General features: G+C 43.5%; 1 protein-coding gene across 8 annotated transcripts in view; it reads right to left on the reverse strand.

Moving 5' to 3' along the window:
• Nucleotides 1–26,601, reverse strand: part of BABAM2 (BRISC and BRCA1 A complex member 2) — a 456,810-nt gene that overhangs the window by 51,113 nt on the left and 379,096 nt on the right. The gene's annotated exons all lie outside the window — the stretch shown is intronic.

Here is a 26,601-nt window from a genome sequence, read left to right on the forward strand (position 1 = left end):
ACTGAGGTCAATTCTTCCTAAAAGCAGTTTGTACACGTCTCATTCCCAGGCTGCCCCCACAGTGGGCACACAACCAATTAGGGAAGCTGCCATTTATTTACTGACCACTCCTGATCTTACTAACCACACGCTAAACCTCTGAGACACACAGATTCTAACCACTAGAAAGTTAAATACCATACATTGCCTACAAGAAGTATAAAAGTCAAGTTTTCCAATTCAGAAGTGTCCCTACTCAAGGCATTAAAAATCAAATGGTGTCTCCTTTTACTATCACTGCTTTACACTTAAGTGACCAAGGAGACTAAATATTAACCACATGTTATTAAACTGGTTTCAATTTTTCACTATCTTTTTGTGATTTGATCATGTAAACAGATTACCTTTGGGGTTTTACTAGTATTACCAAACTAAAGCCTGGAGTTTCTTGAATTTTGCTGTAAACGCTAAAAATCCTAATATGGGAGGTGACAGCACGGTATGATGGAAAAAGGTACCTACAGCCTTTGGAGTCAGATAAAAATGGGTTCAAATCCTAGCCTCATTCATTTATTAGCGGTGAGACCATAGGCAAAACATTTCATCTCTTTGAATCTTGATTTTCTCATCTGCAAAATGAGGATAATAATTCTTATAGCATTGTTGAAAGAACTGAACAAAAAAAGAGCAGGTACTAAATAAACATTCCTTCTCTCCCCCTACTCGTTCTTTTCCTTAGTTTGTATTTTTTTTTTAATCCGACTTTATACACTCCTCCATATATGTGAAATTTCTAACTACAGCATAAATTTTCAGTGTTTAATTTTAACTCTTTTGATGGGTATCTTTCTAAACTTTGTACAGACTTTCACGTCTCAGTAAATATAACATACTGAAAATAATTTAGCCTTTTCTTGATGACAGAGAACACATGGAAAGACCATTATACACCAGAGTCTCAAGTGTTAAGAAGACTTCGCTTGCTCTTTCACAAACACTTCCCACCAGACCCCCCAAACCATCCTCTGTTGAAGAGTCGATGTGCCCTTGGTGGGGCACCGAGGTCCCCAGGGCTACTGGGACGTGCATGCTGTTTGCCCCCGACCACGAACTTTCTCTATTTATTTCTGTTGCCTTTTCCTAGCCAGCTCTTTTTCCTTTGCCACTTCTCACCAAGGCCAGCTCGGTCTCAATATGGTCTCTCTCTCTTGCCTCTTCTCTTTGCCTTTTGTCTACTTCATCCCGCATGTATCTCAGCTTCTGAAGAGTCAGGCGTGGCCGACTATCCATCCCTAGGACCAGGACCCGGCGTGGATCAGGGGCTGCACGATATGAAGTGATGCTGTGTGAGCTCTGGGTCGCTTTCCTCAGGCACTGTTCTGAGTTCAGAGACTGTCTCCTCCTCCTCCTTCTCTTGCTGTTGTTTGTTTCCTTCCGAGTTTACAGCTGCCCCAGATAGGTGAACTTATAGGAAATCTGGCCTCTGCTTACATTGTGTTTAGCATTTGCTTTTGAGGTACTTTCTATCAACAGATACAAATTAATCATTCCCACACCCAGTGAGCCAATCAAATAAAACTGTAAGAAGAATCTCAAGATTTTCTAGCATTGGCCCAGGAAGAGCCAGGTTCTCCCACCTGCCCACACAAACGAACCCAGGCTGAATTAGCTCAGCTTCTCCCGCCACGAGCTCAGAGGTTCTCAACTGGAAGTGAGCATTGGCATCACCCTGGAATTAACGTTGCAGATGCCTGGGCCCCACCTCAGACCTCTGGTTCCTGAAAATGCACCTTAAGTGACTCTGATATGCCTCGCCAGGTAGGAATCACTGCAAAGACTGAGCACTCCTAAGGATCGGGGCCATGAATTAGCACTTAGCACACAGCATGACACATTGCTAAAGGCTTGTTGAACTAAAGGAAAGGAGCATTTAAGGGACATGTAAAATTAAAACCTCAAGGAGATTCCACTTCATACCCATTAGACTGGCAAAAATTTTAAAACCCGACAATCCTCAAGTGTTGTCAAGGAAGTGGAACACTGGGATTTCTCATCACTGATGATGCAAATGTAAATTTCTATAACCTCTTGTATAGTAAAAGCGAAGATGTACATACTTCATAACTCAGCATTCCCACTCCTAAAATACTGCCGCATGTGCATAAGAAGGTAGTTAGGAGAAGGTTTGCTGTAGCAATGTTTGTGATAACAAAAATTGGAAACATCTTAAAATGTCCATCAACTGGAGACTGTGGTACATTCCTCGATGGAATACCTTATAGCAGTTTAAACGCATGAGCTAGGGCTACATGTATGAACATAGATAAATCTCAAGAACATAATGTTCAGTGAGAAAAGCAAGTTATAGATGAACATTGTTAAGTATGACCTTACAAAGTCCAAAAACATGCATACATTATTACACACTGTTTATGAATGTCTATGTAGTAAAAAGCATAAAAACGTGCACAGGAATGGTAAACATCAAATTAAGGATAGTAGTTCCCTCTGGGGGTAATGGGGAAGGAGAGAGGGACAGGAATGCATCAGGGAGGGGTACTCAGGGGGCTGCAACCAAATTGATAACATGCTCTTTCTTTAAAAACAAAACAAAACAAAACAAAAACAAAACCAGAAGCACTTATAGCAAAATATTGAGATTTGGCTAAGGTGGATACATAGTATTTGTTTTTGTACTTTTTATATACTTAAGTAGGCTTTAAATATTTATAATTTTAAAAAGGTTTTCAAAAAGCAAAGACACATATTCATAGCAGCAGAAAACAGTCAACATGATTCCATTTATATAAAGTTCAAAAACAGGAAAAATTCATGATATATTGTTTATGGACATATGTTAGGTGATAGAACTATTAAGAAAATCAAGAGCACAGTTGACATAAAATTCAGGGTAGTGGTTACTTCTGAGAAGGACACGCTTAGGGCTTCTAGGATACTGGCGTTATGTTCCATTTCTGAAGTTGGTGGTGTTTTTTTTTTTAAAGATTTAATTGTATTTATTTTTGGCTGCATTGGGTCTTCGTTGCTGTGCGCGGGCTTTCTCCAATTGCGGTGAGCGGGGCCTACTCTTCGTTGTGGTGCGCAGGCTTCTCATTGCGGTGGTTTCTCTTGTTGTGGAGCACGGGCTCTAGGCACTCGGGCTTCAGTAGTTGTGGCTCACGGGCTCACTAGTTGTGGCACACGGGCTCTAGAGCACAGGCTCAGTAGTTGTGGCACACGGGCTTAGTAGCTCCGTGGCATGTGGGATCTTCCCAGACCAGGCATCAAACCTGTGTCCCCTGCATTGGCGGGAGGCTTCTTAACCACTGTGTCACTGGGGAAGTCCTGGTGGTGTTTCATTAGTCTCTAAAGTACGTAGGTATGTTTTATATGATCCTTATATATATTCAAATCAAATACTATTTTTAAAAATGAGAGCATTTATAAAACTAAGAGGGTCAGGAAAGCTGAATGGTCTTCATGTGAAAAAAAACACCAAAGTTGTAAAGAAAAATAAAAAGCATAGTAGAAAATGGTGCATAAAAACTGGACTACAGCTTATACAGGCACTAAGAAGATGTACATTCTCTCATGAGAACACTGTCAGGTTGGCAAAATCAGATGGTCAGCTGGGTCCCTCCTTTTCCCCCAAATTTACTGAGTGGAAGGTAGGGTGCCAGGGAGAATGAAGGCGTCCATGCTCTGAGCATGGGCGGGAACAGGAGGCCTGAGAAAGGGGGAGAAGCTCCCACAGTGAAGCACATCGGACAACGGCTGAGGCGTGAACATGGTGTCCATGCAGAGGAAGGGGGACCCTGCTTGAGGTGGAAGCTCTGCAGACAAGATGGACTTTGAGTTGGTTCTAGAAGGTTAAAAGCTGAATCAGAATGGGAGTCTGGGGGATACTCCGTAGAGAGGAAAGAAGTCGATAAAGCTTCAATACCGTGTAGACATAACAATTTTCCTTTTTTATTTGGCTCTTTTGGTATTGTATATATTCAATTTAGAAAAGCCACAACCTGCCCTATTTTATCAATCACACTTTCTATTCCACCACTGCCCTCACCTTGGTACATGCGGAGAGCAACGGGTGATGCAAAGATGAAGGGAGCTGATGCTGGCCTTGGAAGCTCGTGGCCAAGCTGCTCTCCCTTCCTGGAGGGCCCTCCACCCTTTTCTGGGTTTATCTGGGTTTCCTCTCATCAAGACTCAACTTGTAGGAAATGCCTCTGTCCCAGAACTCTGCATGCGTCCAACTCATACTCCTGAACAAGGCCCACTCGGGGCTGTCCTCACCAGGAGAAAAGGAGAAAACCAGTGGCTGAGGCCAGGACAGAGGGGTCCCCAGCATGAGAAACCTTCCCTATGCCAGCGCTTCTCTGTCTGCTTTCCCTGGTTCGTCCATTTCCTCATCCATCACACGTTTTGTGAGCACATCCCATGTTGCAGGCCCCATGCTACACCTGAGGACCCATGCTTCCTGGAAATGGATGGTGGGCTACACATTGTGCTTCCTGCAATGCCACCTGGTTTCTGTGTCCCCTGCGGTTGCATCCCATTTGGATCCTGTGGATCCTGGTATTTCCTCAGTCCCGGCTTCTTGTTCAGTCCCTTCAACCTGCTCTTGCTTCTGTGACCTTCTTCCAGGACACCTCTCTTGCCTGCTCTGTCACTCACTGAGTTCTCCATCCTCCACATCCCCATAATCCAGCCTCGGCTGAACTGCTAACAATGAAGTGTTCTTGTTATTTTATATCCTCCACATGTGAACACTGGGCTAGACACAATCAAGTAGTTGCTATGTATCTAGGGACTGACTGGCAGAGATCATAAAAGTGAGGAGATGTTGACTGCACTAGACATGTGAAAAAGGAAACATGTTTCTATGAGATGCAGAAAAAAATCTAGCAAGAGAGAACACCATAAACAGCATTTAATACTGTTTAAACTTCTATCTTTAAAAGAATGTAGTCACAATAAATAAAGTCCTGGCCTGGGAGGATTAAAACAGAAATCTGGCTAAATTAAGGAAGAATTTGATTAAAATAATCCTTAAATAAATTAAAATCTATTCAAATGCAAAATCCTTGGTATTTAAAAGCTGGGCAAGGTCTTTAAAGAGTCATAAGCTTTTAATTTCAAAAATTCATGGATGATGTACCAAATGCAAATGATTAGAAGGAAAGGACAAAATTTTTCAAAGTAGCAGGACCGACACTGGTCAGTTTAAATTCCAGTCTTTAAAAATTAGAATATCCTACCAGGCACAAATTTGCAAATACTGAGACTACTCCAAAGTGAAGGACGACTAACTTGGCTTTATGAAGAAAAAAAATTTTGAAACGAATCTAGTTATTTTTATTTTTGAAAGGGTCTGGTTACGAGCTTTATATCCTAGAGAAAACAGCAACAAGTATCTAATTTGATGAGCATTCGCGGAGCATCTACTATGAGCCGGCTCTAGGGAGGCCAAACTGACCAAAGCCCGGTCCTCCCCCTGACAGGACAACGCCAGCATGCACTTGACCGTCACTGTTCTCAGGCAGGGAAGCGATGGTGAGGGTTATAATAGAGATAGTAACCGCCTGGGGTGTGGGGTGGAAAGATAATCCATCTCAGGGCTTCTAGAAGGCTTGTTAGATAAGCAGGGCCTTGAAAGACGACCAGGATTCCGACAGGCAGTTACAGTGGGAGGCTTATGACGGGGAAGGGAGAGAGAAAGGTGAGGGAATTCCAGGCAGAGGGAACAGTGTCGAGGAGTCAGAGCAGAGGAGAGTGAGGGAATGCGGGTGATCAGGGTAGAGGGAATACCGGCCCAGAGGACAGGATGCCGGTGCAGAGAGGCTCTGGATAAAGATGCCAAACTGCAAAGTCGTGAGCACAAAGCAAAGGAGTGTGGATTCTCTTCCATGGGCACTGTTACCCTTGAACATTTCTAGGGGAGATATCCCATACCACCCACTCTGGTGGGTCAGAAATTTTCCTGCAATTTAAATACCCCCAACATGGTAGAAATCTTCTAGAATGGAGAATGTTTTGGAAGGTATAACACATAAATCAAAAATGTTATTATTTATTATTAGGGGAGTGCAGTCATTCACATCTCAGTTTGGGAACTGATTCCTCCTTACAAAACATCCCCTAAGACTTACTAGTGTGTCCCTTACAGTCAAAGGGAGGCCCTGCGTGGCAAGCCTGAGCATGGCCTGTAACCAGTTTACAGGAGTCTTCCGTTTTCTCTCAAACAACTCTACCTTCCTAGGCGGACAATCCTTACCGTAGGGCCTGAGATTTGGGATTGGGTGTAAGATTGGGGTGGGACATAGTTTAGGTCAAATACGTGGCAGTGCTTGGAAACCAGGCCCCTCAAGAGTGATTTTGTGTTTCCTCATAAGACAGGGTTAAAATCCTGGTCACCATGTCATTCCCCTATGCAGAAACCTGCATGAACTTATTTTTTATTTGTGTATTACACATGCCAAACATCCTCCACTCCAGGTTTATACTGTGCTGGGGTATCAAAATTACAGGAAAATGTCTGACCCGCTAGATTAGGTGGCTATGGAAACGTTCAAAGATAAGCCATTCCATTCTTTGGTTGCTTTAGGTTCAGTTCCATCTGGTGAGATGGACAGGAAAGAGCTTATCTCGGTGAGGCTGAATTGTCACGTGAAGAACATGTGCTCTGGAGGTGGCAACCTAGGTTCCACTTAGAGGTTGTATCACGTTGGTAGATTAACTGAGCTTCTTTCCTCATCCATAAAACTGGAAAAACTCCAACCTCCAGGTTGAAAGTAAAGCAGGTGGTACAACATCTGGCACATAGAAAGTGCTCAATAAATAAAGGTTGGAGCCTAAAGGAATGTAAGAACAGGATGGTACAGTGGAAAGAATACAATCTTTGGAATTTGACAGATCTGGGCTTGATTCCTACTCTATCGGTTATGACCTGGGTGACCTCAGGCAATTTATTAAACTCTCTGAGTCTAGGTTTTCTCATCTCTAAAATGGGATAATACCTACCTTGCAAGATTGTTGGGTGGTTTACATGACATAATGAATATATGTAGAATACTTGGCACATAGAAGATATTCATAAATGATACTTATTATTAGTCACTTTTCTCTTAGAAGCAATTAAAACAAACAAACCTGAGTCTATATAATTTCTTTTTCTAACCTGACTTCCAGTTTAGAAAATACAACCCATAGATTAAAGGTAGCCAGGTTCTTTCAATTAAGCTTCCAAGTTAGTTCTGCCCATCATTTTATGTGGGGCAAATTCAGGAGTCTTTAGGAACTCTTCATTTTTAATTCTATAATCTTCTTCCTTCAAATTAAAATAAAAAAATCATAGCTCTGGAGAATGTAAGGTCAAATGGGTTTTGCAGCAAAAGTTGACCAGAGACCAGAAAACATTTGAACAGAGGGGAAGCCTGATGAAAACTTGGTCAGTTTTCCTTTGTGCTTGGATAAAAAAGACCAGAAATGTAATCAATCTTTGTATATTTCAAGATTCCTATTTGGTTCGTGAATTATCCAAGTTTTTGTTTAGTTGTTTTCTGGCCATCTCCTTAGTCATTATTTCTTCTGTGAGAAGGGGTGGGGGATTCAGTAGGAGAATGGAAATTAATTCATGTTCTTCCTTGACAGCAACTCTGCTTAGAAATTTCACTTCAGAGGAAAGTATGATTGCTGTCTAAAATGATGTTTTTAAACTGTCATATTCTCCTAACTTGAATTAAAGAGAATACATTGTGAAACACAAGGTGAGCGTGTTGAGGCAAACCCTTGACTTGAGTTGCTTGACTTGTACATCCAAATGTAAAGGAATAAGATCATTTTCAAGCAAAGGTATTGGATCACCGTTCTCCTAAGAGAAGCATATTTGCACTCAACAACTGGAAGCTCCAAAACTTTTTTTTTCCTTTTTACTGTTTTTGATTGAAATCTTTCTAAAGCAGCCTTCACATTTACTTCTTCCATATCCCCCTTCATTTTTAAAAAATAAATTTATTTATTTATTTATTTATGGCTGAGTTGGGTCTTTGTTGCTGCGCACGGGCTTTCTCTAGTTGCAGCGAGCGGGCTTCTCATCGCGGTGGCTTCTCTTGTTGCAGAGCGCGGGCTCTAGGCGCGGGCTTAGTTGCTCCGCGGCATGTGGGATCTTCCTGGACCAGGGCTCGAACCCGTGTCCCCTGCATCGGCAGGAGGATTCTAAACCACTGCGCCACCGGGGAAGCCCCATATCCCCTTTTAAATGACTCAAAGTCGCAATTATGAATATTAGCTCTCAGAGTGGGCCATACAGCCATGACATCAGGCTGAATGAGGCAAGTGTGTCTAAGTGTCTAGCGTCTGCTGTCTATAGTTTCTTGGTTCCCTCCACCCCCATCTCCCGGCTCAGGCTATAGGTTAGGCTATACGTATATACCACAGACCTTCTCTGGACAGTTAAGCTGCTAGGAACTAGGGAACTAGTGCACCAAACTTATTAGCAGGTGTAAGAGTCAGGCCTGAGGTCCCTGTGAGTGAAACACACGGACTAAGTGACACCTCTTTGGTCTATTCCCTTCCTTTTGGCTGTGTTTTTGACAGATATGATTTCAGGGCAGAGCTGAGCTAGGCAGGTGAGATACTTAAAAATCTCCATGTCTTATCACAACAGAGGACATACTTGTTAAATCACAGTTCAGCAAGGGGCCTTGGAAATCATCTGTCCATCTGGTAACTGACGAGCCCTGTGGTACAGAGTGGTGAGCTGCTTAGGCAGCTGACAGAGAACCCCGGGTCTTGACCCCGCATCCAGCGAGCCTCACTGTCTGATGCCCCTTGTGACTTGGCAAATCTCCCTGCAGGAGGAAAGTAACCGCAGCTACCAAAGCTGCTTTTACAGTATGACTTTGTGTTCTCCCTTAACCCAACTCTGAAAAATCTCTTGCTACAGAAAAATTAGGCATGGTGGTTTTTATTTTTGTGTTCCATTCCTTGGTTTTTTTTCTTTCTTTCTTTCTTTTTTTTTAAATGCTAAGAAAAAGGAAGGAAATCAACATTTACTGAATACTGCAATGTGCTGGGTGCTTCCTGCCACATGGTTCTCTCTTGCCCCTTTTTACTAGGGAGTAAGGCCATGTGTGTGGCAAGGCCAAGCGCTTTCCGGCAGCCATGAAGAAGAGACGGGACCAGGCTTAGCCCTGGGCCGTCTGGGTCTGAAGCCCGTGTTCTTTCTACCACAAGTGCTACAAATTAGATTTACTGCTTGTTTCTGACATTCTGGAAGGAGTTTCTACTCAGGGGCATTTTGGATCATCTGCCATCTCAGCCAGGGGTTGCTACCGGCAAGCAACGTTCTCTGGCCATGAATCAGAAAGTGCACAGAGGTCTGAGACTGACCCGCACAGCCGTGATAGACCAAGAGGAGGGCTAGGATGTGTTGTTCGTCCAGACCTTACGAGTTATTCCCCTGGGTACAATGAGCTCAGACTTTTAAGAATTTTTATTTTTGATGTTTTGGTTTCCTTGTTTTCTTCCTTTTGATTGGGAAAACATTTTATGGTCATATCTATGGGGTTTTAATGGCATTTGACACCGTTGCTCACTTCTGTTCTTCTCCCGTGATTTCCATGACACCGTATTGATCTGTACTTCCCTTCCTTCTAAAATGTTTACCGTCTTCTTTTCTCCATCCGAGTAACAGCCCCTCACAAAGCTCAGGTGAGGGACTATTAACCCTGGAGGCTTGGCCCTCAGCCTTCCTCCTTTAGCAAGTTCCAGAAAGCCCAGTCTCTCAATACCCTCTGATGCCTTCAAAATCTCCACATCCTTCTCTGACTGCTCACCTTTGCAGTCTGATAATCCCACAGGCCTGGTGAATGTCATAATACAAGCTTTTTGGCTTAAATGTTTTCATATATATCATCTCATCTGTGATGTTTAAGGGGGTATATTACCCCCATTCACAGGTAAGAACACTGAAACTCAGGGACAGAAAGAAGCTCATTTAGAATTACAGTTATGTGACAGAGCTGGACCTTGAATTGAAGTCTTTCTTCAGATTTTAAACCCATGGTTCTGACATCATCAGGATGTCCTGCTATCGACAGGGGAAGAATCAGGCCACATGTCTGAAATAAAAGCCATAAGCTTGCTCCTCGCTCACCCTCACAGACTGGATCTAATATTCGACCACGCTCAGGGCCTTTGAGTCAACTCTGACTCTTCATCCTGCTGTTTCCATTTCTGGAAAGGCTCACTGTTGGCAGCACATCCTGGAGAGGACTGTCCACAAGGTGCTGTCCCACTGGGAGGGGACGGGTGGGGCTGGAGGTACATCTACTTCCATCGTGGACAAAGAGAAGCGGGAATTTTTTTTTTTTTTTTTTTTTTTTTATGGCTGTGTTGGGTCCTCGCTTCTGCGCGAGGGCTTTCTCCAGTTGCGGCAAGTGGGGGCCACTCTTCATCGCAGTGCGCGGGCCTCTTAACTATGGCGGCCTCTCTTGTTGCGGAGCACAGGCTCCAGACGCGCAGACTCAGCAATTGTGGCTCACGGGCCTAGTCGCTCCGCGGCATGTGGGATCTTCCCAGACCAGGGCTCGAACCCGTGTCCCCTGCATTGGCAGGCAGACTCTCAACCACTGTGCCACCAGGGAAGCCCCGGGAATGTATATTTTTAAAAATATCAGTCCGCTTTACACAGCTGAATATGCTTTTGGTTAAACCTAAGAACAACTGCATTAGGCCTCCCATGCCAACCCTTTTAGGTCAGCTCCAAATACTAATCAATTCACACCTGAACTAATTCAATAAGCTTTCTCAGCGTCGAGGAATTGCTTCTCTACCTGTCCTACACATTGGCGCCAGCTTAATTACCTTAATTCTACCCCTTGTTCTAGCCTATAGGGACTAACCAAGGTCTCCTGGATAAAAACACAATTCTTGCATGCTGGTGTGGGCAGCTCAGGGAAGGCCCACATAGCTTTTCCTTCTTAAGATGGTGTGTGTGGTACAGCCCATCAGGCTCCAGTTAAGACTAAGGTTATGAACACAGAAGCTGAAGTTCATATACACAGAGCACTGAAGGACAGATGAAAAGAATCAGATTAGGAATAAAAAAGAGAGGGAAGATCCAAAGGCCTTTAACACAAAGTACCTTAAACCTGGTCACACCTTAGCAGAGCCTGATGTGGACTCAACAGCTAATCCCTTCTCATTCAGCCTGCCTGCGGCTCTTACTGTAAAACGGCCATTCTCACCCGCCCCACCTTATTCTTGACCCTTTACCGATACTCTCTATGATGGAATTACCTTTGTTTCTATAAGCCAAAGGGTTCACTTTAGGTATATTATTAATTGGTTGAATGGAGAAATAGGTTTGATTCTTTAAATGTTCAACTTGCTAAGTCATCACTTATCCCTAGCTCATGGAAAAATTAAACTAGAATCTGCAAAGGGGTGCCCTGAGTAGGCACCGATATGGATCCAGAGGAAAGGTGTGGGATCCCCAGGTCTAGAGGAATGCTTTACCACGAGGTGCCATTTTTTATATGTGCACACACCCCCCTCCATCTAAATAGATGTACGTACATGTTTATGTATTTGGTTTAAAGTGCAGGGAAGTTTTAAGACTTGTACAACCGGGAAGAGAGAGCTGCTTGTCTGAAACTCAAAGATGGTGGCCAGGAGCATTCCCGACCATGGGACTCTTGACCGGTGAGAGTTAGAGCATCTTTTAGCACAGCACAGAATGACTTATGGGGTTTTTAACTATTTCAAAATCAGTTATCATTTGGTATGAGAGTAGCACCACATGCATTATTCTAAGTCAAATAAGAAAAGAGTATGTGAGTTTGTACACTTAGTTACAAAGGCTCCGAGCTGCCCTACCTGCACTAACCCTGTGCAAAGGGCAGGGGATTTCGAGATGAAGCAAAAATGTACTCTGCCCTAAAGAGCTCATCACTGGGGAAAGTCAGTAAACAAGATAATCACACTATAGAATGAGAAGTCCTGAAGTGGGAGGGTGCATTAAACGCACTGGGGTTCAGAGGAAGAGAGGCTGCCTAGCTACTAGGCAGACTTTAGTTTCTTCCTCTGTGTTTCATAATATGCCATTTTTCTCTGGATGATAAAAAGTAGATAGTGAGATCAATGGCCTTGCTTTGCTGATGTGCATCACTGCTGAACTGTCCTGAGGTTTCTGGCTGACTAACCCTCCCGTCCAGGGACACCTACTTTGCCGCCACATTCCCCTGCGTGTGGCAGGGAAAGCAGCGTGCAGACCCCACGTGGTTGCGACGGGCCCCTCGGGCAGGCCAGTTAGTGGCACCAGCTGATGTTTCACCCTCTTCCATGTTCTGCTCACGAGGGGCTGAGCTCTACGGCCAAGAAACACTGTGGTTGGACAGGCCGTGATGGCCCCTGGGACTGCAGGACCAGAGCAGGGTGACAGGCCGCTGGGCGCCGTCGGAGGAGCGGGGGTTCCTGTGTCAAGGCCTCAGGCGGAAGTGGACATACTGCAGAGCGGAATCGCAAATGCTCCGAGGTGAAGGGCTACTTCTGTTGTGTTTTACTTTAACTTCCAATCTGTCACACACTGATAAAATAAAACTGAGTGACCAGAAAAACAATCATGCTCGGATGCCAGAGCAATGTCAAATTGCTGTAAAAGTTTCTAACTGTTTACTCTCAGTGTCTCCGTGCCTCTTCACGGTCAGGTAATCAGCTGCAGCCTGCACTTTGAGCCTCTGGCCAGGGGAGCCGCGAGACGTGCCTGATGCAGATTTTTTTCCCCCCCCTTTTCTAACATCTTCATTGGAGTATAATTGCTTTACAATGGTGTGTTAGTTTCTGCTTTATAACAAAGTGAATCAGCTATACATATACATATATCTCCATATCTCTTCCCTCTTGCATCTCCCTCCCTCCCGTCCACCCTATCCCACCCCTCTAGGTGGTCACAAAGCACCGAGCTGATCTCCCTGTGCTATGCGGCTGCTTCCCACTAGCTATCTATTTTACATTTGGTAGTGTATATATGTCCATGCCACTCTCTCACTTCGTCCCAGCTTATCCTTCCCCCTCCCCGTGTCCTCAAGTCCATTCTCTACGTCTGTGTCTTTATTCCTGTCCTGCCCCTAGGTTCTTCAGAACCTTTTTTTTTTTTTAGATTCCAAACATATATGTTAGAATACAGTATTTGTTTTTCTCTTTCTGACTTACTTCACTCTGTATGACATTCTCTAGGTCCATTCACCTCACTACAAGTAACTCAATTTCGTTTCTTTTTAAGGCTAATATTCCATTGTATATATGTGCCACATCTTCTTTATCCATTCATCTGTGGATGGACACTTAGGTTGCTTCCATGTCCTGGCTCCTGTAAATAGAGCTACAATGGACATTGTGGTACATGACTCCTTTTGAATTATGGTTTTCTCAGGGTATATGCCCAGTAGTGGGATTGCTGGGTCATATGGTAGTTCTATTTTTAGTTTTTTAAGGAATCTCCATACTGTTCTCTGTAGTGGCTGTATCAATTTCCATTCCCACCAACAGTGCAAGACGGTTCCCTTTTCTCCACACCCTCTCCAGCATTTATTGTTTGTAGATTTTTTGATGATGGCCATTCTGACCAGTGTGAGGTGATACTTCATTGTAGTTTTGATTTGCATTTCTCTAATGATTAATGATGTTGAGCATCCATTCATGTGTTTGTTGACAATCCGTATATCTTCCTTGGAGAAATGTCTATATAGGTCTTCTGCTCATTTTTGGATTGGGTTATTTGTTTTTCTGATATTGAGCTGCATGAGCTGCTTATATATTTTGGAGATTAATCCTTTGTCAGTTGCTTCGTTTGCAAATATTTTCTACCATTCTGAGGGGTGTCTCTTCATCTTGTTTATGGTTTCCTTTGCTATGCAAAAGCTTTTAAGTTTCATTAGGTCCCATTTGTTTATTTTTGTTTTTATTTCCATTTCTCTAGGAGGTGGGTCAAAAAGGATCTTGCTGTGATTTATGTCATAGAGTGTTCTGCCTATGTTTTCCTCTAAGAGTTTGATAGTGTCTGGCCTTACATTTAGGTCTTTAATCCATTTTGAGTTTATTTTTGTGTATGGTGTTAGGGAGTGTTTTGATTTCATTCTTTTACATGTAGCTGTCCAGTTTTCCCAGCACCACTTATTGAAGAGGTTGTCTTTTCTCCACTGTATACTCTTGCCTCCTTTATCAAAGATAAGGTGACCATATGTGCGTGGGTTTATCTCTGGGCTTTCTATCCTGTTCCATTGATCGATATTTCTGTTTGTATGCCAGTACCATACTGTCTTGATTACTGTAGCTTCGTAGTGCACTCTGAAGTCTGGAAGCCTGACTCCTCCAGCTCCGTTTTTTTTTTCTTTCTCAAGATTGCTTTGGCTATTCGGGGTCTTTTGTGTTTCCATACAGATCGTGCAATTTTTTGTTCTAGTTCTCTGAAAAATGCCACTGGTAGTTTGATAGGGATTGCACTGAATCTGTAGATTGCTTTGACTAGTATAGTCATTTTCACAATGCTGATTCTTCCAACCCAAAAACATGCTATATCTCTCCATCTGTGTGTATCATCTTTAATTTCTTTCATCAGTGTCTTATAGTTTTCTGCGTACAGGTCTTTTGTCTCCTTAGGTAGGTTTATTCCTAGGTATTTTATTCTTTTTGTTGCAGTGGTAAATGGGAGTGTTTCCTTAATTTCTCTTTCAGATTTTTCATCATTAGTGTATAGGAATGCAAGAGATTTCTGTGCATTAATTTTGTGTCCTGCTACTTTACCAAATTCATTGATTAGCTCTAGGAGTTTTCTGGTAGCATCTTTAGGATTCTCTATGTAGAGTATCATGTCATCTGCAAACAGTGACAGCTTTAATTCTTCTTTTCCAATTTGGATTCCTTTTATTTCTTTTTCTTCTCTGATTGCTGTGGCTAAAACTTCCAAAACTATGTTGAATAATAGTGGTGAGAGTGGGCAACCTTGTCTTGTTCCTGATCTTAGTGGAAATGGTTTCAGTTTTTCACCATTGAGAATGATGTTGGCTGTGGGTTTGTCATATATGGCCTTTATTATGTTGAGGTAAGTTCCCTCTATGCCTACTTTCAGGAGGGTTTTTATCATAAATGGGTGTTGAATTCTGTGGAAAGCTTTTTCTGCATCTATTGAAATGATCATATGGTTTTTCTCCTTCAATATGTTAATGTGGTTTATCACATTGATTGATTTGTGTATACTGAAGAATCCTTGCATTCCTGGGATAAATCCCACTTGACCATGGTGCATGATCCTTTTAATGTGCTGTTGGATTCTGTTTGCTAGTATTTTGTTGAGGATTCTTGCATCTATGTTTATCAGTGATATTGGCCTGTATTTCTCTTTTTTTGTGACATCTTTGTCTGGTTTTGGTATCAGGGTGGCCTCATAGAATGAGTTTGGGAGTGTTCCTCCCTCTGCTGTATTCTGGAAGAGTTTGAGAAGGATGGGTGTTAGCTCTTCTCTAAATGTTTGATAGAATTCACCTGTGAAGCCATCTGGTCCTGGGCTTTTGCTTGTTGGAAGATTTTTAATCACAGTTTCAATTTCAGTGCTTGTGATTGGTCTGTTTATACTTTCTATTTCTTCTTGGTTCAGTCTTGGAAGATTGTGCTTTTCTAAGAAGTTGTCCATTTCTTCCAGATTGTCCATTTTATTGGCATATAGTTGCTTGTAGTAATCTCTCATGATCCTTTGTATTTCTGCAGTGTCAGTTGTTACTTCTCCTTTTTCATTTCTAATTCTATTGATTTGAGTCTTCTCCCTTTTTTTCTTGATGAGTCTGGCTAATGGTTTATCAATTTTGTTTATCTTCTCAAAGAACCAGCTTTTAGTTTTATTGATCTTTGCCATCGTTTCCTTCATTTCTTTTTCATTTATTTCTGATCTGATCTTTATGATTTCTTTCCTTTTGCTAACTCAGGGGGTTTTTTGTTCTTCTTTCTCTAATTGCTTTAGGTGTAAGGTTAGGTTGTTTATTTGAGGTGCTTCTTGTTTCTTGAGGTAGGATTGTATTGCTATAAACTTCCCTCTTAGAAGGGAAGGTTTTGCTGCATCCCATAGGTTTTGGGTAGTTGTGTTTTCATTGTCATTTGTTTCTAGGTATTTTTTGATTTCCTCTTTGATTTCTTCAGTGATCTCTTGGTTATTTAGTAGTGTATGTTTAGCTTCCATGTGTTTGTATTTTTTACAGATTTTTTTCCTGTAATTGATATCTCGTTTCACAGTGTTGTGGTCGGAAAAGATACTTGATACAATTTCAATTTTCTTAAATTTACCGAGGCTTGATTTGTGACCCAAGATATGATCTATCCTGATTGGGTTTTGGAGCTGGGACAGTCCAGGCCTCCGGAGTAGCTCTCCTGGAATACATGTGCTAGTGGAGGTGGCGTCCTGGACAATCCGACCACCAGTTAACTGTGGCTCTCTGAGGGTTTGCAGAATTGAAGACAGTGTCAAGTTCTCACCATGGCTTTCTCTGCTGCTGGGGCTGCCTTCTTACTCACTGTCCCTGTGCAGACCCCCAGATAGCTCTTTTCTCAGCCACCTTCTCCCTAGCTAATTAGTCTCTCACTTTCAGTGAGGCTCATCTTTTTAAAAAAAATTTATTTATTTTATTTATTTATTTTTGGTTGCATTGGGTCTTTGTTGCTGCGTGCGGGATTTCTCTAGTTGCGGCGAGTGGGGGCCACTCTTGTTGCAGTGAACAGGCTTCTCATTGCGGTGGCCTCTCTTGTTGCGGAGCATGGGCTCTAGGTGCACAGGCTTCAGTAGTTGTGGCTCACGGGCTTAGTTGCTCCGCGGCATGTGGGATCTTCCCGGACCAGGGCTCGAACCCGTGTCCCCTGCATTGGCAGGCGGATTCTTAACCACTGCGCCACCAGGGAAGCCCGAGGCTCATCTTTTGTAAAAAAAAAAAAAAAAAAAAAAACGGAAAAGAAAATCCGTCTTCCTGTCTCTTCCTGATGTCCTCTGTCACTCTGGATCCTCTCAGGATAAACACCCAGTCTGTACCGCATTGTGGTTACCTCTGCTCCTACTCCGAGAGACGCCTTCTCGTTTCTTCTCAGAATGTTCCTGCCACTTCCTTGTCTCACGTGAAACCTGGCTTTCTCCCTTGGCCACTCCCTTGAGTAGAAGCCACCTGTTTTCCCAGACTCACCTAAACACTCAGCCTTGCCCCCAAGAAAAGCATCCCCATTCGAAGCTTCTACCATTTGGCTAGATCACTTGTGTTGATCCTCTTTGCTGTTATCTACTCAGTCTCCTGGTTACACACTAACTTCTTGATAACGTCTGCACTGGCCTCAAGTCCTCCTCTCCACTCTGGTTTCTGTAACCATCCAGGGTAACTTCAGCATCTACAACGGCAACCTATCCAGCACCCAATTCCTCAGGGCCACATCCCCAACCGTATCATCTATTCATGCTCAGCTGCAAAATAATAACTTCTAAAATACTACTCTGTGACCACAATTTAAAAATTCATTGATTCAGAGACATTTTTGAGTGCTGGCTATACTCCAGGCACTGTTAGGTGCTGGTAGTATAGAAATGAAGTAAACTACTCTTAGTGTGCTGTGCCAGCTCTGATGCCTATGCCAGAACTTTCTGTCTCTTTAAAAAGCCGAATCCTATCCTTGACATTTTCACTCAGGAGATAATCCGGTTTCCAAACTTCTTAGAGAAAATGGACACTCGAGGGCGAATTATCTTCATTTCCTGGCACTTCCTCCCTCCCCACCTCTCATATATGCATCCTTTCCTTCTGTCTCAGAGGAGGTGGGGTTCCTTCTTGTCCAAAGCTCTTTCCCTGACCCGTGTTCCAGGTTCCATACCCTTAAGCCACTTCTAGGATTTTGTCTTTCAATGATCTCTCTCTCTCTTTTCCCTCTAAATTGTAACTTCTCCTCCACTGGTTCCCTTCTCATCCTGCTGAAGAATCTCTTCTTCCCATAAGGACCCCTCTTGACCACCACCCCTACTAGCTATTTCCCATTAGCTCTTCCTTTAATCCTCTAAACCCCATAAAGAGGTCTGGCTCACCTTCTTCATTGTCAATTAATTCCATAACCCACTCACACCTGGCTTCCCCCAACTCTAATGCATGGATGTTTCTTTCACTGCTTTTCCCACTCTAACATGGCGCATGTTAACTACCAAAGCAAATGCTTTTCACTCTCACCTCACTTGCCACTCCTGCCTTCCTGGTGTCCCTCTCTCCTGGTTCTCATCTTTCCTCGCTGCTGCTTCTTCGTCTCCATCTGTCTCCTGACTGCCACCAGCTGCCGCCGTCCCCAGAGTTGTTTTCAGTCCTCTCATGTTACAGGCTCGTCCTGTGGCCGTTCCCCCAGTCCCATGCTACGTGGACTGCAGATCTGCATCAACTAGGATGGCTCTCCCTAAGCTTCAGCCTCACATTTTTGGCTATTTATTGCCTGTCTCCACCTATTTACCACCTAAACACCTCAGACTCAATATATTCAAACTCATTGTCTTTCCCCTCAACTCTGGTTCCCTTTTTTTTTTTTAATTTTATTTTTTTTTATTCAGCAGGTTCTTATTAGTTATCTATTTTATACATATTAGTGTATGTATGTCAATCCCAATCCCCGAATTCATTCCCCCCTGCCCCCTGCTTTTCCCCCTGGGCCCCTTCTTAAGTTTCCACTCTCTACTCAGCTGTCCCAGCCATGAATTACACAGCAATCTGCAACTCTCCCTTACTTCCTAAATCTGAGTGTTCACAAAGGCCTGCTGGTGAAGTAGTTCCACCGCGTCTGAAGTAGTTCTAGAATCTGTCCTTTCCTCCCCCTCCCTAGTTCCACTGTTTCAGTGCCTTATATTATCTTGCCCAGACTAGTTATCCCAAGTGGTTTTCCTTCCCCCAGCTTCTCCCCACTTGAATTCATCCTCCACTCTGCCATCAGACCTATGGCATAAGTGAGATAATGTCACAGCTCTGTTTAGCATCCTTCCAAGACTCTCCATGAGTAACAGGACATACTCTGAACTCCTTACATGCAAGGCTCTTCATCCTCAGGCACATTTCTTTCCCGCCTCATCTCCCATTACTCCCTTAACTCACATACCCTAAACATGCAACTTTATGAATTATTCCCAATCTTCTGAATGCACCTCATCAGTCCACGAGCACTCTAGTCTCTCTGGGACATCCTCTCCTGGTTATCTCCACAGCATAGTTCTGTTAGCACTTGAAGACCCAGCTCTAGGGCGTTTCTGTAAAACCCCACAGAAGGGGTTTTATACACCTGTATTTTACGTCTGTGTTATGGCTCTCTGCACAGGGTTGTATTACTGTATCTGCATATCCGCCTCCCGCACCAGAAGGCAAACTCCTAGTGCACCTCCCCATTTCTGTGGCCACCGCTCCCAACAGAGGGCTGCGTCTGTAGGAGGTCCGCAAATGTCTGAGTTGAACGGACACAAGGCTTTTCTCTTTGACAACAGGACCAAGTTTTTAACCTCTGCATGCCCTGACGTTCTTAGTAATAGTGCTACAGAGGCACAGCAGGTGAGGAATGCAATGGTTTCACAGGTAACTGCCGGGTGACAGAAGTGGTTAGAAGTGATTGTCTGTGAGCTGCGTGGGGCAGAGTACTTCTGATTTTCACTGAATTTCTTTGTGGAGTATTTGCTTTTGTAACCATGTTCATGTTTCTTTGATAAAAGTAAAAAATATAAAATTCTTTGGGTACTTCCCTGGTGGTCCAGTGGTAAAGAATTTGACTTCCAATTCAGGGAATGAATGCAGGTTCGATCCCTGGTTGGGGAACTAAGATCCCACATGCCACGGGGCAACTAAGCCCGTGCGCCACAACTACTGAGCCCGGGCGCCTTCACGAAGATCCCGCCTGCTGCAATTAAGACCCGACGCAGCCAAAAAATAAATAAATAAATAAAAAGAAACAAAGAAAGAAAGAAGTCAAATGCTAAAAAAAAGAAAAGAAAAGAAAAAAATTCTTTGTTGGTTATGAATAATCTATCGATATGTCTACAAACTGCAAAGGACCATTTTCTGTGTGTTTGAAAGGACGGGTCAAGTTCTGAGGGCTTAACTCCAAAGGGACTGCATAATGAGCGTGTGCCGATGACCAGGGAGCAATCCTAGCGGGAGGCTGTACCTCCGGGGTCACTTGGCCAGCAAAGCCCTGCGCCTGAGAACAAAGCAGCAGCCCCGCAGAGAGAATAATGCATTTACTTCGACAAGTCTGCTTATGTACACAGATCATTCTTACCAATGTGTGTTCACACACGTGGGTATGTATGTTTGTGTATATGGCTTTTAAAAAAACATACAAAAATACTTTAAGAAAATATCCTTTTGTTTCTTCTACTCCCCGACCTGGGTACAGTGTGGAGGGAGCAAGCCTTTGAAAGCTATTTCTCCCAGCTTAAGAAAACTAGAATTTTAATGTTAGGCTGAAGACTTTCACACACACACACACACACACACACACACACACACACACACACACATTTGGTTAAAGGAAGTGGGCCTGAATGAATGCTGGGCAGCTTAGTGCAGAAAGGGTGCAGCTGAGATTTCCACTGAGGACAGCGGTACCCTAGGGTCAGGTGGCACTGCCATGGACAGCAGCAGACCGAACGGTCATATCAGCCAGCACGAACCACAAGCAGAGTCTTTCAAAGGCCAGAGATGAAGATAAATCAATCCTTGCTAAAAACATCTGACGGCTTCGGGGCAGAAAGGCATATTTTGCTTTGCTATGTAATTTCCTCAGTCCTTAACTACAAAAGTGTATCAGAATTGAATTCTAGTGCTCATCCTAAATGGGAGCTGAGTCACAGGTACCTCGGTGCTGTGTCTGCAATCTCAAGTGGGTGACTCATGTCTGTAAAATTCTGAGAGAAAGTACCAACCGACCCGTTGCTTAGTCATCTTTCGCATGGATGCTGGGTTCATGAGCTCTGTAAACTATAATGAGCGATCTAGCCTTTTACCATCTCTTTATTCTTTTCTAAACAGTACAAATTACATCTCTAAAAATAACTTCATCTATGCAAGTGAGTCACTGCGACCTGACAAGCTTCCACAAGCTACCCAGCTAAACTGTAATATTTACTTGTGAAGGTACAAATCTTACTGTCATATTAGCCCCCCCCCCCTTTTTTTTTAAGATCAAAATTTGGTAGACTTGGGGAAGGGAGGAGGGTTTCATCAAATGTTTTAAGGAAAATACGGTTTACTCCTAACCTTTGATATGGGCAGGGCTTTGGGGTGGAGGTGGGGGAAGAAATCCTCTGAAAGCTACTTCTAACAGCTTATGAAAACCAGAATTTTAATATTTCAAGTTGAAGATTAATCAAAGACTCTGAACTTTTAGTAAGGGGTGCTTATTGGCTGTTGAAGGAGAAATATCAGTAATCTTACTTACGCTAACATCCTGAACTGTGAATTTATGACATTTTTGACAAAAGACCCAACCACACTAATAAATGCATATGTATTCGACATTAATCTTTATTGTCCCAGTAGCCGATTCCCTCACCGTGCCCTGGATTCTCTAGCCACACAACTAAGCTTTGGTACTCCACCCGTTTGCTGGGTAGCTGTCCAACCCTCAGGCCTGCCTGCTGGTCTTTTCTGGGCCTGGCGTTGCCAGCTCTCAGCAGCCCCACCCCAGGCCTGTTCCAGTTAGTCAATAAGTACAATGAATGCAACCTGAGGCAGGAGCAGGTTACCTGCAAGGAGCTTATACCTTCATAAATTAGGTAGCAATACTGAAATATCAAAGCACTGTTAATCTACACTCTGGCTGAAGCCAGAAGACTGGAAGGGTTTCTTTCTCATCAGTGTTTGGTCAGGAATGGAATTACTGATACCTCTAAACCTAGGAAGTTTCCACTGCTGTTTCAGCTTCTCCTTTAAGAGATCAGACCACTTGGCCATAATCGGATGGCCACATCATCAGCCTCCCCCAGGGCACAGGGGTGCTTTAGAATAGAAAGATGAAATCACTGGTCCATCTGAAAATTCCCCAGGAAATGGCCTACAAAGCCCACTGCATGGTTTCGACCTGGGCAGAGGCTGAGTCACATTAAATCCTTCCCATCTCCCGCTCACTTGACTTGTCCCAAGGAGGAGGCCAGCTGGAGTCACCCGGCCTCTGCTCCTCACCCTGGGGACCAGCTGCCCCCTGAAGGGGTACCTACTGCAGCCTGTTGGGTCTGGTCCTTTCCGCTCGGACCTCACTAGTTCAGCCTCAGCCCCGGGCACCCGCCGTGGCCTGAGGACTGCCTGCAGGAGCTGTCGCTCACGTCTACACCCCACTGTGGGTTCCGCTGCGCTCTGGTTTCCCTCAGGACACAGTGTCCCGTTGTCTCCCTGTCATTCTCGCAAGTTTGATGTTACTCAACCTCCCCAAGCCTCTTTGCTCACTTGCAAAATGGGGAGAATAACTATCTACCTCTCAGGGTTGAGATGACGAAAAGACACCTGTAGAGGAAAGTGCTTTATAGACTGCAAGTGTGCTCTGAGCACTGCACCCTCCCAGCTCAGTGCGGGGGTCCCTGGGCTCCTGCCAAGTGCCTAACACTGTGGGGGGCACGGCACATAAGAATAACATAATTTAAAAGATCAATTAGGCCTAGCAATCCTGGACCTTGGCAAGCAAGTTAACGGGAATAATGAAGCAAACACGCATGACAATGAAAGAACCATTCAATATAATACACGTTAAAGTCTCACAATGACGTTATTCAGATTGAGATGGAGGTGATCAGGTTAGAAAACTGGAGATAGGTTTTAAGAAATGGTGCAAGAAATATATGGAGGTCAAGGAGAGATAGCAAAGAGGTCAAAGTTGAGTGAGAGAGAAAGCCCGGTGGGCAAGGGGAGCCTGTGTCCTGAGAGAGGCCGGCGGGCGCTTCCGAGCAGGGGAGAAACACAATGGAAGTGGTGTTTCAAGACGGTTAACTTGGTGGCAGGGCGCAGGAGCGACAAACCAACCAGCTGCCAAGAAACAATCCAGGAGGGAGGGGATTGGCTCTAAACTGGGGTGGAGGCAGGGGAGTGGCAAACAAGGATAAGTAGCACCTGCATTTCCAGAGCATGTGAGGGTTTCCAGTTGGCTTTCATGTGATTTAATCTTCACAAAACCCTGCGAAGTCGGTGGGATAAACAACAATACCATTTTACAGGTGAGGAGACAGTCTCAGGGCCAGTGTATGGGGAGGCTGGAAACTCAACCCAGGTTTTCTGACTGTGAGTGAGTGTTCCTTCTACTATGTGCGTAGTTCTCAAGACTAGCTATGCATCAGGCCTACCTAGGAAGCTGTTTTTAAAATATGCAAGTTCAGCAATGCCCGCCCCCTGCCCCACCCATTCTGGATTCTGATTCAGTAATAGAGGGGGGTGGGGAGAGGAGAGAGGCAGGGAGGTAGGTGTCCAGGTGTCGGGCTTTTTCAAGGCTTTGAGGGGTCCTGATGTAGGATCGGGGCTGGAACCTTGTGGGACCCAAGCGGACAAAGGGGGTACAAGAAGAGGAGCAATCACCCTCCATTCCAAGATTTGGAGCCTCAGTTCACGGAGTCGGGTCCTGCCATTAAATGCTGGGTGGAACAGAAGCTGTTCAATCCAGGGAATCTGGTAAAGACCGTCTCCCAGCCTGGGATGCTGTTTCAGCTCCACGTGTCTGTCTTAGCTCTTATCTTTTATCTCCACCAGCCAGAGTGAAAAGAGTTCTGTGGACTCCGGAAGACTGGCGGAGAGCAGTGGCTGTGAAGACCACCTCCTGTGTTGGAGGGCTCCGCACTCTCCCAGGTCTGAGTGAGCACGGGTGCTGCTGGGCCCCAGCCTCCCCATCTCCTATCGCTCTTCACTCCACCTGCTACTTCAGCCCTGTCAGCTCCCAGTTCACATGGGGTCTTAGGGAAGCCTTCTCCCGCTTCCTCAGAACCTTCTCCAGTTCCACAGAACTCTGGAAATCCCTAGCCTGCTGTGGGCGTTCTTGGTCTCCCAGCCTGCCCTGCTAGACACTGAGCGACGTGCTGGCCGACACCGTCTGGCACCAGCTTGTTTTTCTGACACGGGAGAGGCTCAGTGACTATTGGTTTGCCTTGTGTGGTAGCCTCCGAATCTGAGACAAACTGAATAAACTTCTGTCCAGTTCTCAGCTCTCTGTTCCACCCCACCGCCCTTTGGGGCAAATATGAACTTCTATGAAGGCACACGTTCACTAGACTGTTCTGACTTACACTGAGGTTGGAATCCCGGAGTTGGGCCATGTCGGCCTTCCCCTTATTTTGAGCCTTTGTCCAAGCAATAGGTTACCCCTTTTATTAATGGGGTTCATCCTCCACTCCATTTCCCTCCCGGACGCTACAGGTTTTAAGAGATTTTGCCTTAACTATCATTTCCCCATGAAATAGCCACATTACTAAACCAAACTGACACAATTTCAAACCAAAGCAAAAAATTTAGTATTTCATTTATCCATGACACGACTTTATCATGGATATGTGTTGGATTTCTATTAGGCTTTTTGAATTACAGCTCTGAACATAGTTTGGTCATGGACCGCCATTGCTGCTTTTGTGAATAGTTAAAGTGGAATAAATACTAGAAAGAATCTCTTATCTCCTGTTTATCATACCCCACCTTCAAAGTAGAATCTTAAAACCTTTTGGATGCTTTCCCAAAAGAATTCTCCCAATTCTCTACCAGCTAATATTAACTCTCCCTTCTCCTCTCCTCTCAAAAGGTATTTGTACCCACTGTATCTGTACTTTCTACAAACATGCCAACCAAAAGTTAATGCCCTTAACAGTAGAAACCACCTCTAGAATCTACCATGTGCCTAGAATTAACTGAGTAATCATTTGAAATTATTAAATGTTACTAATTAGCATAAATTTCATAAGCTGAGGGTAATTACCAAGCTTAAGCACACATCTATGAAACTTCAAAATCCATTTTAAACTTGCCAATCTCAAACTGATAGGCAGAGTCTTCCAATGTTACATTGTACAGTTAACCTTCCTGGTTGGCCCTTTCCCTTTTAACTAATGGCTCTATAAAGGATGAATGTGGGGGTGATACCTGATTTCTGTATGTATCTAAAATCTTTCCCAGTATTATGGTATTGTTTCAGTTTCTATACGTTAATGGAACCCTTACTGTAAAGAGCATGGACATTTACCATACTGCCAAAAGCAATGTATGGATTCAATGCAATTCCTATCAAAATCCCAATGGCATTCTTTACAGAAATTTTAAAAAATCCTAAAATTCATATGACACCATAAAAGACCCCAAATAGCCAAAGCAATCTTGAGCCAGAAGAACAGACCTAGAGGCATCATACTTCTTGATCACAAAATATATCACACAGCTACAGTAATCAAAACAGTATGGTACTGGCATAAAAACAGACACATAGACCAATGGAGCAGAATAGAGAGCCCAGAAACAAATCTACACATTCACAGTCAACTGATCTTTGACAAGATTACCAAGAACACACAATGGAGAAAGGATTGTCTCATCAATAAATAGTGTTCAGAAAACTGGATATCCACATGCAGAGGAATGAAACTGGACACTTATCTCACACCATATAAAAAATCAACTCAAAATAGATTGAAGACTTGAACATAAGACCCCAAACTATAAAACTACTAGAGGAAAACATAGAGAAAAAGCTTCTTGACATTGGTCTGGGTAAAGATTTTTTGGATATAATACCGAAAGCACAGGTAACAAAAGCAAAAATTGACAAATGGGATTGTATCAAACTAAAAAGTTACTGCACAGCAAAGGAAACAATCAACAGAGTGAAAAGACAACCTATGCGATGGAAGAAAATATTTGTAAACCATATATCCGATAAGGGGTTAACATCCAAAATATTTACAAAACTCATACTCAATAGCAAAAAACCAAATAACCCAATTAAAAATCAGGCAAAGGACCTGAATAGACATTTTTCAAAAGTAGACACACAAAGGGCCAACAGGTGCTCAACATCACTAATCATCAGAACCACATTGAGATATCACCTCACACTGTTAGAATGGCTCTTAGCAGAAAGACAAAAGATAACAAATGCTACCAATGATATGGAGAAAAGGGAACTACTGATAGGAATGTAAATTGGTTCACTAATTATGAAAAATAGTATAGAGATTCCTCAATAAATTAAAAATAGAACTACCATATAATCCAGCAATCTCACTTCTGGGTATACATCCAAGGAAACGAAATCAGTATCTTGAAGAGATATCTGCATTCCCATATTCACTGCAGCATTATTCACAAGAGCCAAGATACGAAAACAACCTACATGTCCATCGATGGATGAATGGATCAAGATAATGTGGTTTACATAGACAATGGAGTATTAATCCGCCTTAAAAAAGAAGGAAATCTTACCATTTGTGACAAAATGGATAAACCTGGAGGGCACTGTGCTGTGTGAAATAAGTCAGACACAGAAAGACAAACATTGCATGATCTCACTTCTGTGTGGAATCTTATAGTCAAACTCCTGGAAACAGAGAGTAGGATGGTGGTTGCC

The sequence above is a fragment of the Balaenoptera acutorostrata genome, chromosome 12, assembly GCF_949987535.1.
Source record: "Balaenoptera acutorostrata chromosome 12, mBalAcu1.1, whole genome shotgun sequence".
Classification (NCBI taxonomy): Eukaryota; Metazoa; Chordata; class Mammalia; order Artiodactyla; family Balaenopteridae; genus Balaenoptera; species Balaenoptera acutorostrata.